We start from the raw sequence: 13,145 nt of genomic DNA, 5'->3' as shown, positions 1-13,145 counted from the left end.
GTCAAATGGCTGAGGAGTTATGAGTCTTTAAAGTTTTCAATTAATTGCTGTAGCGCCCCCTATGGTCTTATTTGGATGAACTTTAGCCAGGTTAACCTTGAACTATGCTTCTTTAAGTACACAGTTTGTGTGATGATTGACTCAAGTTAACCCCGCCTTTAGTCACCTAACATTGAGATTAGGATTTTCAGTTAATTGTTATAGCGCTCCCTATAGCCCGATATGGATACAATTTGGAGAGGTTCATCTTGACCCATGACCTTGGCCTTTGACTACACCATGTTTGATGATGATTGCTTTAAGTTAACCTTGCTTTTTGGCATTAAGTTAATTTTGGACGATTTTGAGCCTCTGGCGACCATGTTGTTTTGTCAATCAACTTCATATCTTCTTATTATCGTCTTATTGTTGTTGATTGTGTGTATGTTTTTTATTTTTTTTATCTTCACTGATGTTTTTAAACCACATGGAGGTTTGCATTTTAAATTTCGTTTGTACCTTGGTATAAATGACAATAAAAGGATTCATTCATTCATTCATTCATTCATTTTACTTGAGCAGTTGGAACTTTGGTCCCCAACAGCCACTAAGTTGGTCCCACTCAAATCAAACATTCCGTCTATGAACTGTGATCATTTTAGTCAGTGGCCACGTCCATCTCAATGCCATGCCCTAATTGGACATATGTTGACTTTATCTTGTTTAGAATTTGATTCTGAACAACTTTTGTATTGGACTCAAGATCATAGTCCATTTTGATGTTGATATAAGCATTTAAGTCTTTACGTGTTTTAAACCACACCCTCTTTAGAAGTCAATAACTCCTGGGTGCTTTAATCTTTACTGTACAGACTTCACTTTATGTCAGGTTGGACATTGGTCCATAGATGATAGATGCTTTTGGATTTTTGTCTAAGTCAAAAAACCTTAGTGAATTTAGTGTTTTTAACAAAATTCAAGATGGCGGTAAATCTTTTCAAAGAAAGTCATAGGCTGTGTCCAACTTCAGGGGCTATATCCTTCGAAGGACGCGGTCTATGAAGGTGTGGCCTTCATAGACCGTGAAGGCCACACCAAAGAACGAACGAGCATCGTTAAATGAGACGGTTTAGCCTACCGAGCATTTCCAGATTGCGTAACAAGCCGTTAACGCGTTTTACCTTGCGTGACCACACGCCGCTCCTGTCTCTTAGTAACCCTGACAGCTGCGGTTCAAACCGGACAGCGGAGGAGAAATATTGAGCCAGAAATCATAATTTTATTTGTTATGTTTTATCTTCTATCTGTTTGCATTTTTGGACAGTTGCTATAGCGCCACCAGTGTAATATTTGCTCTAGGTTGCCTTTGCACTTTGTGCTTGGAACCCTAATAAAAACACAAACGATAACAATAGGTTGCCTTCGCACTTGTGCTTGGCACCATAAACGGTGGGAAACAAAGAAAGTGAAGAGTTTAACAAATAAGTGATCAAGTTTGAATATATTTGTGATAAAATATAGAATAGCTGAGCTGTTCTGAGTGTGTGTGTGTGTGTGTGTGTGTGTGTGTGTGTGTGTGTGTGTGTTTGCGTGTGCGTGTGCGTGTGTGTGTGTGTATGTTAGGTTGGATCTTGGTGTTTATGGCAGTGTTATATCCCTTGATGTGGTATCCTTCAACACTAGAAGGGCGTATATCAATGTAGGTCTGACTGGGGTGCAATTTAACTGACAGTTTAAATTGTTTTATTTGATACAAATATTAAGCTTATGAGGCGTTTTCTATTGCGTATGTAGCCTCATGGTCTACCGTTTGACACTGGTTTCTGGTAGGGTTATTGTTTGGAAGATTTTCTGTTTCCCTCCTCACCTCACAGACCCAGAGCCACACACATAGACCAGTTAAGCCACACCTGTGACCACACCGCTTTCCTTTGTTCAGAGACACTGAACACCTTGAGAGCTGTGAGCCTTGTGGAGCTGAAAAACTCTTCTGTTCTGGTTTGCATCCTGCGGGTTTTAACTTGTTCCGCACTCAGAGTTAGTTTCATTTTCCCGGGAACATCACCTGTATCGATTGGTAGAATTATGCAAATACTAATCTTAACGACATCACAGGAGCGAAATTGATGATCACTGCAGAAAATAAAATAAAAGTGGGATGTTACGACTTGACGGTTTACATAGCATTATTCTATAGCATTATTATATAGTGTGGTCGATAAACACGTTTTAATGATATTGAGTTCAGCTTGTTAAAAGCATCAGAGGACAATATTCACCTTTGTAACGCGTCCATTGTCAATACCATAGTTGTTATATTGGTAGTCCGTGTCACGCTCATCCGCCCATCGCTCACCCGCTGGATGAGCCAGGTGGATTAGGGCCCCTAACTGGGGCCCTAAGTGACAGTTATTCAGTAACTACTGTGGAGTTACTGGTAAACAGACTAGGGGATACTGTATTAATTAATCATTCTGTGAATTAGCAAACTGACCAATTGATTATGAATGCAACTGAATTTTCCTGGGATTTCACAATTAGTTGATCAATTAACAAGGCACAGACGGGATGATTGTCATATTTTAATAAGGATATTCACAATACATACACACAATACATACATTAATATTCACATTTAAGGTTTATTATGTGGCATTAGTAATGTTGAAGGCTTAAAAGCAATTGTCCACCGCTGCAGGGCACGCTTTAAACCTGCCACCCTTGGTTTCAAGCGCTGTCGAGGGCTGGCTTGGGTCCCACACTGGATCGACTGGTAGAGCTGGATCTGACTGATGATGAGTTGTTACTCATTCGCGATCCATTCGTTCACCAGTAGTTAAGCTTTTTGAACCATTCGTTCACCAGTAGTTAAGCTTTTTCAATCATTAATTTACCAGTAGTGAAGCTTTTTGGGTACCTTAGTGTAAAGTCATGCATCTTTCGCGAACCATTCGTTCACCAGTAGTTCAGCTTTTTGAACCATTCGAACACCAGTAGTTAGGCTAGGGTTAGTGCAATGGATATGGAGTTGAGACGGAGGACAGGTTTAACATTTCTCTGAGTCTCACCATGTACACCCCAGTAAAGGCCTCTAGTTTGGCTCCAGCTGTAATGACTGGCGCACTAAGATGCCGCCACACTCCACTGAAGATGTTTATTTTTGCATCAGGGGACGATAAACAAATCATTCTTATTTACATTTCTGAGATGCTTCCTTAAAAGGTAAATGAGGGACAATAGCTTGGCTGTCATCGCTGAGAGATCCAACATCCATTTTATTTTTATATCAGCTTCTCAACTACAATTTACAGCAACGATTATGTCCAAGATATGCTATATATAAGATATATCATTTTTTTTAATGGTGTAGCCCCTTTAATTTTCAACTTTTCATCATTCAATATTTCCCTTTGAAAATGTCTAGAAACTATTGTTTTTTGCATAATTCAGAAAGGAATATACATTTTTGAAAAGGAACTATGGAAAGTTACATGGTCCGACAGTTTTTAAAAAGATCATTTTATATGTATTACTTTATGCTGAATGTGTACACCATGGTTACTGTACAATCACAATGCTGGAGGCAGACAACTGCAAGCGCGTAATTTGATATTTTCAGTCAACACAAACTCTGCCAGCACTAGTAAACTAAGTGCCAGTAAAGGTTTGGAATGAACAGCATGTAGACTGGCCACTATAGAAATACACTTATTGAAATCCCCTTCTGAAAGCTTCCTCAACATAATCACACGACAATGTGACACACTAACCCTATTTTACCAACAGGTGTGTGTGTGGGATAAGCCAATAAAAGCCAGCTTCAAATTCTGCCCTGCCCTTTGACTTAGTGACAACACAAGTGGGAGTGTCCATTGGTATTCAGCATACCTAGATGTTTATGCTGGATAATCAGTCTACCAGCCTACCCAGTGGACTTGTATTACACTTGGTTTAAAAAGTGTAACTCTAGAAAATGCATTTCCTGCAGAAAATGCAGTGAGTGCTGTAGTGCAAAGTGAGGTTGAATATGTTTTAGTAAAGCCACATAGTTTAACACGTAAATAAATGTTAAATGGCTTAAATCAAATGAAGGGATTTGAACAGAGTCTAAATTAAGTAAACAATGTAAACATGCACACAATTTAAAAATAAATAAATGGTGGGAAACAAAGAAAGGGAAGAGTTAAAAAATATGTGATCAAGTTTGAATACATTTGAGATAAAATATAGAATAGCTGAGCTGTTCTGAGTGTGTGTGTGTGTGTGTGTGTGTGTGTGTGTGTGTGTGTGTGTGTGTGTGTGTGTGTGTGTGTGTGTGTGTGTGTGTGTGTGTGTGTGTGTGTGTGTGTGTGTGTGTGAGAATCTTGGTGTTTATGGCAGTATTTGATCCCTTGATGTGGGATCACTTGATGTAGGTATATCAATGTAGGTCTGACTGCATTCTGAGGGGTGCGGTTTAACTGACCGTTTAACTTGTGTTATTTGATACAAATATTAAGCTTATCCTGATGATTCGTTTTCTATTGTGTATGTAGCCTCATGGTCTACCGTTTGACACTGGTTTCTGGTAGGCTTATGGTTTGCATTTGGGTTTTAACTTTTTCCGCAGTTTCGGTTTCACGGGAACATGGCAGCTGCAAAGACGGACCGCGGGATCCCACTGAGTACGGTAAGGTTAACATATCATCTGTATCGATTGGTAGAATTATGCCAATACTAATCTTAACGACGTCACAGGAGCGAAATCGATCGATGATCCCATCGCAACCAATGTTTTGTGTGGTCGATGAACACGTTTTAATGATATTGAGTTCAGCTCGTTAAAAGCATCAGAGGACAATATTCACCTTTGTAACGCGTCCATTGTCAATACCATAGTTGTTATATTGGTAGTCCGTGTCACGCTCATCCGCCCATCGCTCACCCGCTGGATGAGCCAGGTGAGCGATGAGCGGATCGATCCCAACATATCGATACTACAGAAACTACTTCTCCTCTCTTCAGATCGATACCAGTTTCGGTTTTCTACGTTGAACCAATTTCATAGAGTAGAAATGTCTGCGCAAACAAGGCAAGGTCGCAATGCTGTTCAACAACACCCCTTTGTTTAACGATCAAAAACGAAAAAAAAGAGAAATGCGTGTGAGAACAAGACCCGTCCTGAAAACAGTTTCCCATTCTGTGATGTGAAAGTGTATTTGATTTTGATTCAAATGGTAAAGGTAATTTTAATTTTTGATAACATGAAGGTGGGAATTTGTATCACAACAGTTTCATTTTGGATGCAGGCTTTCCCCGAAAGAGTGATAGTCTAATTTAGTTATGAACAGGGGGAACTACATAAAGGTGTGTCGATGAAATTGGGATGGTATAAAATAGGGATGCACGATAACTTTTTTTTAACCGATACGATAACCGATAACTTTCAGCTCCTAAAACTGATAACCGATAACACACACACACACACACACATATCCATATATATGATCATGACCTAAGATCATGACATTGTCACGCAGACATCAGTAGAATCAACGGGGGTTTAGGGGGGCTGGCTTGCAAGGGGCGGGATATGACGTAGGGTCGAGGTTCGCAGGATGGCCGCTGTCACTCAGGTGTGTTTTGGTCTGACCGCAGACAGCAACGGAGGCAGAATGGGCAGAACTCATCACGATCATCTTAAATGTTGCTGCAGCGATGCATCATATATTCCGTTGCATCCACAACATCCGCATCAATCGATGAAAGATTGGAGCATGAGTTACAGACAAATAAAAGAAACGACGAATAAGAAAGGCGTTGCGAACGACTGCGTTACCAGAGGAAGAGAGAGTCTTTTTTTGCTTCATTTCACATCTAACAAACACTGGGACAAATGTAGTTGATATCTGTGTTTAACTGAGAAAACAGGGAGTGGAAGGCCGGGACCCTATAATGTTCAGCTAACTGTTGTCAATAATAAGTGTTACGAGAGTAGCTTATGTGTGTGCGCAGGAATGGCAGTGTGTGTGTGAGTGAGTGGACGAGCGAGGAGAGCGAGCAGTAGCGTGTGTCAGTTTAGTGAAGTAACGAACGAGTCCGGTTGTGTCTGTGCAAACGTGTATTGTAACTGTTCACACCAAAAGTTCACACCAAAAGACACAATTTTCGCCTGTTCGCGCGAAGCTGCGTATGTTGTCGCGCGACTCAGCGAAATCTGTCGCTGTGCTTAATGTGTGCACAGAAACGTGTCGCAGGGCGAATTTTGTCACGGAGCGTTTTGCCCGCCAACGGTCATTCATGCCAATTCAGTCTCATCAACCATGGCCGAGATGTGTGTCTGTACCTGTTGTGGAAGAGGGAGAGACGTCGGAATGCCCGTCGTTTATGGGTTAATAACAGAGGGGAACCTTCAGGGCCTTCTAGGCCTTCAGAGAAGGCCTTAAAAATTGTAAACCAAAAAATATGAGTATTAAATAATATGTGTATATATATATTTTTTTTTAAACGATTTAATTTAATTTAATACAATACATTTAATACATTTTCTCTCATCTATGTTCTAAAGTTAAGTTTACTGTCAAGTTCACATCAGCAATGAAAGGGTTACTGTCCTGAAACGTGTTATCCAATCAGAATCGTCCGTCTCTATCGTAGCCCGGTTAGCTAGCTCATTGATTGGTTAGGACTTCACGAATCTCGGGGAAGGCCAAGCCATGTGTTTTGGTTTGGAGAGTGATGGGAAAATTGACCAATCACGGTTTGATTTTAAGTGGGCGGGACAAAAACAAAAGATCGTAGGCCTTCGTGAAGTCCGAACAGGGGCAGAGTGGTGAGAGCCGTTGAGAGACAGTTAAATGGCGGACGAGAGCGACGTTGTGGCTAGCTTGATAGCATCGCCTTTTTCAAGGCGGTGCTTCACAGAAAAACTTGAAATAATAAAAAACGGAAGACCAACTCCAGAACTGGAATTAAAAGAAAAAGTTAAAAAAGCACCACGGTCTGCTTCCCGTTCACGCATCGCCTCCTTCAGATGCAGAGACTTTGTGTTTATTTGTTTTAAAACATGAAAAATGTAAGAACCGGAGCCGGTCGGACTACTGAAGGCCCAGCTGTAGTGCTCACGGTTCGCCACTGGTTAATAATATAATCCGGAGGCGCACACCGCTTTGTGCCGTGATATTATATATATCGTATATATTATATTATATAGATATTATATATATAATATCATATAATATTATATATAGAGCTCCGGGAGTCGCAAACGACAACAATCACTTTCTCCTCCTCAAGCTGCGGTTCACTGCGGAGTGCAGGGAACGGTTGGTCCATGGCGATGTATATTAACAGGGGGACACATGCATATTATGAACACAAGTCGACAACGATAATGTATACAATACTGGTAACAAACAATGTTTGTTAATATCAGCCGCATATCATTAAATAGACCCACAGTTGCGGCCGGTTCCGAACGGTTAGCCCAGCCGGCTGAACGGTGATTGGCTGTTTTACGTTACTTCACCCAGGGAGTGAACTGATTGGCTGTTACGTGACGTCACCCAGGGAGTGAACGCTGATTGGCTGTTTTACGTTACTTCACCCACGTTACCCACAGGGAGTGAACGCTGATTGGCTGTCTCACCGCGAGTGCCGCGAAAGAAATTGAAATATTTCAACTTCTGCGAAATCTGTCGCTCATTCGCGCGACGAAATCCACGTGAACGCGCCCGCCCGTCTTGGGGAAAACTGTCGCCCCGTCAATCAAATCTTGTCGCGGGTCCCGGCGACAAAAAGTTCCACCCGATACGCGTCTCTACGTTCACTTAACATTGAAACGTGTCGCGGGGCGAAGTGCGGTGTGAACAAACAGTAACGTTTAGAATAAAATACCCAGCCTGTCAATCATCGGCGGCCGCTTCATTCCGACCATATTCCGACCTATAAGCAGACCCACTGCTGTTAAAAGTGAAGGGTGGTACCCCCGAGAGAACAACGACGCTGTGCTCCTCGACTACGGTCTGGGAGCCAACAGCAGGAAAGTTGTAACACAGGGTTCTCAAGTCTCACACATTTGGCGTGAGACACACGCAATTCAACCCATTCACATGCTCACACGCCACACTTATGTATTTCTTTACCAGGATAGCGGCCACCAATTTGCGCCGCTATTTAACAGTGGAACAGGCAGGAATCAAATCCTCACTCCGGCCAAAAACCAAAAGTTGGCAACCCTGCAAAATCTCACTCTGAACTCAGTTCAAAACTTGAGAGCCCTGGTAACATAATAATAAAAAAAAAAAACATTTTCTATATCCGCGTGCAGTTGTGAACTCATGTATTGTAATTGATTGTATGATGTGTACTTTTAGGGTTACTATAAGATCTTTCATTTATAGGCCGCAAGGTGAACCACGAAAAGTCTTTTAGAAAAGGAATTCCGCTCCGCAGGCGTGCATCTACATAATCGTTCATAAAGAAGAACAGGTCATGCTAAGCTACCAAAAAAAAGTTTGTCGCTGATTTTCCAGTCGATTGTCCGTGCGTCTATGTTTTATGCAGAACTAGTTTCTTCAGAGCGTAATAAGATTTTGGTCGTGAGTGGTGCCACGGTTCGATACGTGATCGTGCTAAACCAATAAGATAGCTGCTTTTTGTCAACAGAATTGCAACATGGCGGCCCCCGTGGTTAGATTCAACGTTACCGATACCGGGCCAAATGGATTCTAAACAGTGCTGTATGTTTGTTTTATGTCATGTTTTTTTCATATGACTAAGACCTCATTAAGTCTGAGGTATTCTGTGTTTTGTTTTGTCTATTTATGCGCTTTGGGTTGTACCCTGTACTGACTTGACTGTATACATAGCTGTGTCCAAGAAGAACAATGAGGCAAAAAGACTTTTTATCTTAAGTCATTTAGAAATAAATAAATAAAAGGCAGTAATTGTACTTATACCAATGACCATTAATTCGTTCATTAATTCATTCATTCATCCATCCACAAATGAAAACAACACTGATCAACCATAAAAACTATCTTTATAAAAATATGAAAAATACAACTTTACAAAACTTACACAATACAATTACAGAATAAGGAATACGGCAATAAGACACTAGTCCTCAATGTCAGTGTCCAGACAGTTATCATCTTCCTTTTCCTCTGTGTCTTTTGTGTTTGCACAATTGGTACAACGACACAAGTCAGTGCAACACAGTCCTGCAGAGAAACAGGAACACCTGCCTTATTGCAGCTGCAGTGTATCACATTTAAAACACTGTCTGGGGCCGGATTTCCTGTCATCCAGGTGACGTGTAAGTTCCCATCCTCTATTTGCCAACCATATCCAGCAGGGGATGGAGCACTGATATTCCTTTTGAGACAGGACCTCATTATTACAGCCTGGTAGTTTGCCCTTTTGCAGTGCTGATGGAGGGCATCAGAAGTAGGGGGAATGGATAATTCTGGCAAGGCCAATGATGCCATACAGAAAGCCTTGTACATAGTCTCATTAACATTTTTGGCAGCTGGCTGATCATATAGGTGGCATACATACTGGCAAAGTGGTGCGAATGTTGACTGCTCCAAGTTAGTACCTAAACTTTGAAAAGCCTTAAGATACTCCTCTTTCTCACATGCAACAGAAAATGTCTTTCTTTTACCTTTGCCATAAAAGGCACTTGTGGAGTCACACCCAGAGAATGTGTGAATTCCAATCAAGGCTGAACACACAATGGTTCCAAGAGCTGATGACACCTTGGTAATGTCAATGATACGTGTCCTGTTGCCAGTCCCTGTTAAAACATATAAGCTGCATGGAAAATCTGTCTGCAGACTTACAGCAATGACTGCCACATCAGTGTCAGAGCTCTTGATAATGACAGCTTTATGCTCCTGTGCAGCATGTTGTGCATGTAAAAACACCCTTGTGTCACATTCTTCATGATCACACTGCAGGTCTTCAACAACATTAACAGACTGTACACCCTCCATAACAGTCACACAGTGACATTGATCTTTATGTGCGATGTACAAGCAGAGGTTTTTGCCCACTGTTGTAAGGTCTGCATTTTTGCATGCAACATACAGGAATTCGGCAAGTGCTTCCTTATTTGTTCCTTCAAAGAGAAACTTTTTCCATTGGGTTGGGGCCCTTTGATCCGGGCCAAAGATTTGCATGCGTTGTGACCGCTCTACGTGACCGTTCTAGGTTTTTGATAGTGATGAGTGGATACTGGTCAATGACAAAGTCAATGCGTGTACACTTGTGCTGCAAAGAGAGTTGGAGTATGTTTGCAGTATGGTCTCTGCAAGCTCTCCAAATGTACCTGGTCTGGATCGCATGGCCTGTATGACTGCCATGCCATCAAAAAGAATGGCACCATCTACTGGAACAACCAAGCAGTCTCCACCTTTGTTCTCCAATAGATCCATGAGAGCAGATTTATTTGTTTTGGCAAGTAAACCATCAGCACTTGCTAATGGATAGGTTCTATCTAATATGACAGAATTTCCCTCATTTCAATTTTTATGCTCTGACCAAGGATGAGGAGCCTGGAAAACAACTTCTTGTCAGCACGCAAAATCACTTCTTTGCCTGCTGCAGATTTATTTTTGGGCTTTACCTGATCACTGAAGGTCTGCAGTTTTTGTGATTTTATGGGGGCAAATATTTCAACTGAATTGGATAACAGTCTCTGGTCCATAAACTCTTGTACAGCATTTTCACCCTTTTCTGGGGCAACAAGCAAATCTGTCATGATTTCTTCTGTTGCTACTCTTCCAGAGCTAAGACACACAATGCCATCTTGGTATACATCAAAAGGGTTGAGCATGGAATCTATGGTGGACTGATGGTACGGTTGTATAGGCATTGGTGGGGGGGGGGCTTTGAATGTGGAAATGCCCTTCCTCAGAGGCTGTCTGATTATTGTGGACATAGGCTCGATGGCCAGACTCTGGAGCATAATTCCATTTGTATGGTGAGTGGTTCCACGACCTGATAGTCTCCTCACCAAAGTCAATGTTATCCCACATAAGTGTTGTGGGTGCCTTCTTTGAGAATCATTTTGGTATCTTGTCTCTGCCTTCTACTAGTGTCAGTTGGGCAAGGCTAGTGTCCAGACTCAAAACTGTGTCCCATTATGCACAATGTCCCAGTCTGTTAAGACTGGGACAATGCGTGATGATCCTGTTAAATGTCAAACAGTTAAACCTAAAGTCAATGACTTAGGTGTCTGCTTACAGCCCTTGGAAGCAAGGTACACAATCAGTACGTTTACATGCACAGCTTAATTTGATTAAAGCCATAGCTCGACTATGCTCCTCAATTGGACAACTGCAATTGTCCGCGTATACATGGTGGTGAGTAAATCGATTCATTGGCCGAAGCGTGTTATTTAATTCAGCCTTGGGTTGTGTCGTTTGGTGTGTTGTCCCTTTTTCAGTCTCGCTGTCGGTCTGGGTCTACTCACTAGATTGGGTGGTTTCTGCACCTGATGGATCAGGTAACATGTTCACGAGTGTATCTGTTGACAGAGTCTCTGTAAAAACCAGCTCGCAGACGTTGCGCTTGGTGGGACAGTGAAACACCAGCTGAGGGAAATCACGAGTCAGCCTCTTCTTCAACGTATCTTGTCTGCAACACAACAAAACAGTGACAATTAAGGGTCACATGAGTACCATCAAAAGCAGAGAGTGATGGAGGTGGTACAAGTAATTACAGGCTAGAACCTTTCTGCCATACAGCACATTTAACACCAAAGATGCCCAAGACAGGCACACAACATCACAAACCACACAACACGTACACTCGCTGTTCTCCTTGTTGCCAACTGGTACATGTCTGTGCAAACAGCAAGACTTAAAAACTATTTCTCCAAACAGGCATGTCACACACATTTTGTGTTAAGCTGGCCTTGCACATGAGAAATAATAAGACTTGAGAAAATTGCATTGCTGTTACCTGTAGTTTGAAGCATCAAGACCTTCATTTGCCATCACCAGTTCAATGAAGGCTTTCCTCAGCTGGCCCATTCTTAGCACCTCTTGGTTGACAAGCAGCCTTTGGCGGATGATCGTCTCACAGAAATCTTATAGCTGACGTCAAACATTTGCTCATCCCTAAAGCAACACATATGAATGAGAAGTAAATAAATTAATACGTGTTGTGATTGTGTGCACATACAACAAAAGGAAAATTGGATGTTTACTTATATAATGTTAAGTAGATATATATATAAGGTCCCAGTAGCTTAAAGACATCACACATAACATACACATACAACATAAGCAGGATTATAAGAAAGACGATACTATTCTATATGAATAGTATCGTCGATAAAGATAGACCCTGTGATTCAGTATGTATGGTAAGGTGCTTTATGATAGTGTGTTTCATGATGGTAGTGCAAATAGGTAAGGCAGTGCAAGGATAATGTTTCAGCCTTTGACAGAGGATCCCTTTGTCGTTTGCCTGCTTTGTTGATAAATTTTTCCTTTTTCTTGCATATTATGCAAAGGGAAGGAAGGACGGGGCCAGAGCCTATGATTAGCAGGCCTGACCTGGATCTGAGTTTCTTTGTTGGATTTCAGAATAGACGTCGATGGCATGGGTTCAAAGACATCGTGGTCTTCCGTAACTTCTTGTTCTTGCTCTCTCTCATGTTCGAGACGTCTTTCCATTCGTTTGAATGAATCAGTTTGCGTTGGTCAGTTCGCCAAGAAGAGTCGTTCGAATCGTTCGTTCAGTCATGTTTCCGGTAGTGGTGAATCATGGTTCTCAGTCACTAGCTGTGTTTGAAATCGTTCCCTATCACGGATATAGTGCACTATATAGGGTGGTTGCCATTTTGTAGTGGTGTTCAAATTCTCAGTGGTTTCACTTTCTTTCTTTTTTCACATTCACTATATAGTGGACTATAAAATACCCAAAATTTGAGTGAACATACGATGTTACTCCCATATACCACAATGCAATGCAGGCTCATTTACTGACGCAAATGACGTTTAGAAATGTTCAGCATAGTGTCCGAATTCTCGTTTGTTGGTTCCCTATATAGTTTACTATATCATAAACACTATATAGGGAATAGTGAGTGAGTGAATAGGGAACGACTCCCTCGTTCTCATTCTCAAACAAATCACGATCATGCAATGGAGAGTCGTTCGTTCGAACTGATT

Source organism: Micromesistius poutassou (genome assembly GCF_964030765.1).
Source record: "Micromesistius poutassou genome assembly, chromosome: 14".
Classification (NCBI taxonomy): Eukaryota; Metazoa; Chordata; class Actinopteri; order Gadiformes; family Gadidae; genus Micromesistius; species Micromesistius poutassou.
The sequence above is the reverse complement of the archived record's forward strand: the minus strand, read 5'-3'. Positions refer to the sequence as shown.